Here is a 5,971-nt window from a genome sequence, read left to right on the forward strand (position 1 = left end):
TGACGCTCACAGAGGAGGAGAGCAGCAGCTGACAGCCCATTATATTACTGGGGAGCAGGAAGCAAGCCGTCTGCTGTTGCTGCTCACATGTTATTCTCACAGGGAAGAAGAATCAATGGCAGAACTGCAACATCCACTATACTCAGCCATCATGTGACTGGCTTAGCCCAATGGGAGTAGTAGGCGACATCACTTTTATTCTGCTTATATAAATAGTATTTTAATTTCCGTGAGCTACAATTTCCCAACATGTACTAGCAGGACGATAATGGTGTTTAATCATTAAACAATGAATTGCAAAATTTAGGATAAAAGACCCAAGCTGCCTCTAAAACTGATTGGAAGAATGTTTACTTTTTGTTTGTTTTTAACTTAATTTTGCCTCAATTTTGAAATCTAGATTTTAACTGGCTACAATTCAACGTTTAGTGAATAACCCTGCCTGAATGTAACTAAATTGGTTAAGTGTTTCAAATCAGCTACTTTGGAGTAAATTCGGCTATCGTTGTTTTTTTTTTTTAAATTCAATACGCAGTTTATAGTGTTATTCACTGGTATGTGGTTCAGGAATTCAAATTTTAGGGAAAAAAAAAAAAAACAACAACATGATTTACTTCTGAATTTCTATTCAATTTTCTATAAATGTATTCATTGTATTAGTGTTATTCCCACTCCTAAATATATTCAACAAAGTCATAAAGATGCCAGTAGAACAGACATACATTGTACATCTGCAGTTTTTCAATAGTGATATTTAATTCTTATTATTTTCATATTAGGACTTTTGATACAGATCTCCAGATTACAGAGTTTGTGATCAAATAGAGAACTCCAAAACTCCAAGCTAGTATTATTATTATTAGCATTTATATAACACACACCTATTCTGCAGTTCTTTACAATATTATAAAGGGAAATATTTAACCCCTTAAAGGAACCCTATAGGCACCCAGACCTCTTCAGTTAATTGAAGTGGTCTGGGTGCAATGTTCCTATTGCACTTAGTGCTGCAATGTAAAACACTGCAGTTCCACAGAAAATGCAATGTTTACATTACAGCTCTAAGTCTGATTCCAGTGGCTGTCTTGTAGACAGCCACTGTAGGCACTTCCTAGATCCTAACAGACTTTTGGTCCGGTAACTGACGCTGTCGCTGGTCGTCCTCACGCCTCCAGCGTCGGCTATTTCCCCTTAGGAAAGCATTTATTCAAGTGTTTTTAATCCTTTATTTACCAACATGGGAGGGGAGGGGTGCAAGGTAGAGGCAGACAAATCTATAGTGCCAGAAATACTGCTTTTTATTCCTGGCAATATAATATCCCATTAAGGAAGGAGGCAATTGTCAAAGTTCTGAACCAAAACAAAACCTGTAATTTGTGCTATATGCCTGTTCAACCATATTTACCTCCTTCATATTAAGTGCACCCACACCTATATATCATTTTATTCATGAGAAACAGGGCTTTCATTTCACATTAAATATTTATATATATAAATATCGCCGGCAATCGGGTAAGTACATAGGACGACGGGGACATGCTATGCCGCCCCCCCGGCGTTTAGAGCAGGGTCCCCAAGGACGGCATAGCACACCCGCCGTCCTTAAGGGGTTAAAATTATAGACTGATCATTTCTTTGGCAGTGGGCAAATGTTTAAAATCATTAGGGGATCAAATACTTTTCCCCCTCACTGTACACTCTCGCATTAATGCATCCAATCGAATAGCCCAAACATAATACATATATGTATGGGTGTGTATATATATATATACAGTTGCAAGAAAAAGTATGTGAACCCTTTGGAATGATATGGATTTCTGCACAAATTGGTCATAAAATGTGATCTGATCATCATTGTCTGATTGTCTATTGTTGTTACTTAGATGATGATCAGATCAGATCACATTTTATGACCAATTTGTGCAGAAATCCATATCATTCCAAAGGGTTCACATACTTTTTCTTGCAACTGTGTGTATATATATGGTCCGTCTTTAACGCAGGGCAAACGGGGCAGCTGCCCCGGCCCAGGTGCTCCTGGGGGGCCCTAGAGCAGCTGCCCCATGGGCCCAGCGATTTGCATAGCCCCCATGGACCAGGTGGTGCGGCTGCACAGAGTGCCGTGGCGCTTAAACAGCGTGACCGGGCCCCTTCCAACTGCCACAGCTTGCCAATGGACCCCAGGGAAACCTGGAGGGTGGCTAAATGTTGCATGTGTGTCAGTATGTCTGTGTGTGTGTGTGTGTGAATGTCTGTGTGTGTGTCAGTATGTCTGTGTGAGTGTCAGCCTGGTTTTGTGCTTCCCTAGACCCCGGCGCCACCCCCTGGAAAGTGCCGCCCAAGGAAAATGCCTTGTTTGCCTCGCGGCTAATACGTCCCTGTGTGTCAGTATGTCTGTGTGTGTGTCAGTGTGTCTGTGTGTATGTCAGTATGCATGTGTTTGTGTGTGTGTGTGTCAGTATGTCTGTCTGTGTGTATGTCATTATGCCTGTGTGTGTGTGTGTATGTCAGTATGCCTGTGTGTGTGTATATGTCAATACGTCTGTCAGTGTATGTTTCTGAGTGGTTTAGTTTTTTTGTTAGTATATGTCTGTGTGTGTCAGTATATTTGTCAGTGTATGTGTCTGTGTGTCAGTATGTCTGTGTGTGTGTGTGTGTGTGTATGTTTGTCTGTCTGTGTGTGTTAATATGTCTGAATGTGTGTCAATATGTCTGCCAGTATATATTTGTATGACTGTGTGTGTCAGTATGTATCTGTGAATGTGTCAATATGTCTGTCTGTGTGTGTGTGTGTGTGTGTGTGTGTGTGTATGTGTCAGTATGTCTGTCAGTGTATATGGCTGTGTAAGTATGTTTTGAATCTCTCTACTTTAGTTCCCCCACTGCATTGGGGTGAAAAGTGTGTTTGGGTGTAATTTGAGGGGTGGGAGAGGCAGGGCCTAGAGGGCCCAAGGAAATGCTTTGCCCAGGGTCCTATTCATATTATAGATGGCCCAGTATATATATATATATATATATATATATATATATATATATATATATATATAAAAGAGGGTGCATTGAGGTAACTGGCCTTGGGGCAGCAATGAGGGTAAATCAAGCCCTGGTCACAACCATCCGGTCCAGATGATGCATGCATTTTTGGAAGCAAATTTCAGAGATATGATGCAATAATTACACAAGTCAGGGCATTTGGTTAGATCTTAGCAGATATAATGCTTCTAAAAATAATTTTTACAGTGTGTGCCATCAGCAGTGACATCATCGATAAATATGAATCAGCCAGTTATAGCGATAGTCATAGCAGGCCCATTTCTTATGCATGAGATATAACGGTTTGGAAGAATTTCTGAATTGGAGATTTTTTTTCCAATTCAGCTATTTTGACCAAAAATATAAAATTTCAGTGTTAATACTGACAAATTACAAGTTTAATAAATTAACGCCTACTGACTGATACATCCCAAAACATTATTGTATGATGTATTTAATTCAGACTATAAATAGGATCCAATAATAGGATCCAATAACAGGTTCTGTGCTTGTCTTGTTACACTATCAAGAGCAAGTTATGCAATTTTAATTTGCTGCTATTTTTAGATATGGGCGAAGGAAATGTATTTTAGCTATGAGTATGTGTGCTCTCCTACAGACTGTATAGAAAAAAGTGATGCATATACAGTTGCAAGAAAAAGTATGTGAACCCTTTGGAATGATATGGATTTCTGCACAAATTGGTCATAAAATGTGATCTGATCATTATCTAAGTCACAACAATAGACAACCACAGTCTGCTTAAACTAATAACACACAAAGAATGAAATGTTGCCATGTTTTTATTGAACACACCATGTAAACATTCACAGTGCAGGTGGAAAAAGTATGTGAACCCCTAGACTAATGACATCTCCAAGAGCTAATTGGAGTGAGATGTCAGCCAACTGGAGTCCAATCAATGAGATGAGATTGGAGGTGTTGGTTACAGCTGCCCTGCCCTATAAAAACACACACACCAGTTCTGGGTTTGCTTTTCGCAAGAAGCATTGCTGATGTGAATGATGCCTCGCACAAAAGAGCTCTCAGAAGACCTACGATTAAGAATTGTTGACTTGCATAAAGCTGGAAAGCTGGAAAGGGTTATAAAAGTATCTCCAAAAGCCTTGCTGTTCATCAGTCCACGGTAAGACAAATTGTCTATAAATGGAGAAAGTTCAGCACTGCTGCTACTCTCCCTAGGAGTGGCCGTCCTGTAAAGATGACGGCAAGAGCACAGCGCAGACTGCTCAATGAGGTAAAGAAGAATCCTAGAGTGTCAGCTAAAGACTTACAAAAGTCACTGGAAAATGCTAACATCCCTGTTAGCGAATCTACAATACGTAAAACACTAAACAAGAATGGATTTCATGGGAGGATACCACAGAGGAAGCCACTGCTGTACAAACAAAACATTGCAGCACGTTTACAGTTTGCACAAAAGCACCTGAATGTTCCACAGCAGTACTGGCAAAATATTCTGTGGACAAATGAAACCAAAGTTGAGTTGTTTGGAAGAAACACACAACACTATGTGTGGCGAAAAAGAGGCACAGCACACCAGCATCAAAACCACATCCCAACTGTGAAGTATGGTGGTGGGGGCATAGTTGTTTGGGGCTGCTTTGCTGCGTCAAGGCCTGGACGGATTGCTATCATCGAAGGAAAAGTGAATTCCCAAGTTTATCAAGACATGTTGCAGGAGAACTTAAGGCCATCTGTCTACCAGCTGAAGCTCAACAGAAGATGGGTGTTGCAACAGGACAATGACCCAAAGCATAGAAGTAAATCAACAACAGAAGAAAATACGCCTTCTGAAGTGGCCCAGTCAGAGTCCTGACCTCAACCCGATTGAGATGCTGTGGCATGACCTCAAGAAAGCGATTCACACCAGACATCCCAAGAATATTGCTGAACTGAAACAGTTCTGTAAAGAGGAATGGTCAAGAATTACTCCTGACCGTTGTGCACGTCTGATCTGCAACTACAGGAAACGTTTGGTTGAAGTAGTTATTAAATCCAAGGGTTCACATAATTTTTCCACCTGCACTGTGAATGTTTACATGGTGTGTTCAATAAAAACATGGCAACATTTCATTCTTTGTGTGTTATTAGTTTAAGCAGACTGTAATTGTCTATTGTTGTGACTTAGATGAAGATCAGATCACATTTTATGACCAATTTGTGCAGAAATCCATATCATTTCAAAGGGTTCACATACTTTTTCTTGCAACTGTAGTTACTAAATAGTATAGTATAGTTACTAAATAGTGCTAAATCAAGTTTTCAATATGTTCATAGATTCTATTAAAAAAACTTATGGATAAGTAGGTTAACCCTGCAATGAAAGCATTGCTGTCTGCAGAACGGCAGTATTTTAAATTGCACGGTTAAAACAGGGGGCTGGGGGGAAGGCACCCAGACCATATCATTAATATAAAACGGTCTAAGTGCCTATAGTGTGTTTTATCTGCTTAACGTATAAATTAGGCCCTTTTTAACCTTGGGAGGGGTCTGGAGTTGAATTCCTATACTATTCCCCAACTGCTTTTCTATTGTTTTTTTTTCTTTCTACTATTAAGGAATAAAAACAGGCTCTTTGTGTGTTAACAAAATAGGAATTCTATAGACTGAGTTTCATGTTGGCTTGGAAAAAGGAAGGGTTACTGATCTAATGAATAGCAAGGCTATCAGTACAGAAAACTGCATAATACAAAGGGACTTCCAAAAAACAGAGCTTGATATATCAAAAAAGCAAAATAAAAGAAAGGCTGGTGTTAATTAACTGATGCTTAAAGACCCATGAAAGCTCTGATGGTCTCTGTCCTAATAAATAAACTACTGTATCAGGGCCATGGAATATTGTGCTACCAGTTCATCGAACATTCTGTTCTGATCATTTACAATCTATGAAAGACATTTTTGCAGGTTTGAAAGA

Source organism: Pelobates fuscus, chromosome 5 (assembly GCF_036172605.1).
Source record: "Pelobates fuscus isolate aPelFus1 chromosome 5, aPelFus1.pri, whole genome shotgun sequence".
In the NCBI taxonomy this organism is placed as follows: domain Eukaryota; kingdom Metazoa; phylum Chordata; class Amphibia; order Anura; family Pelobatidae; genus Pelobates; species Pelobates fuscus.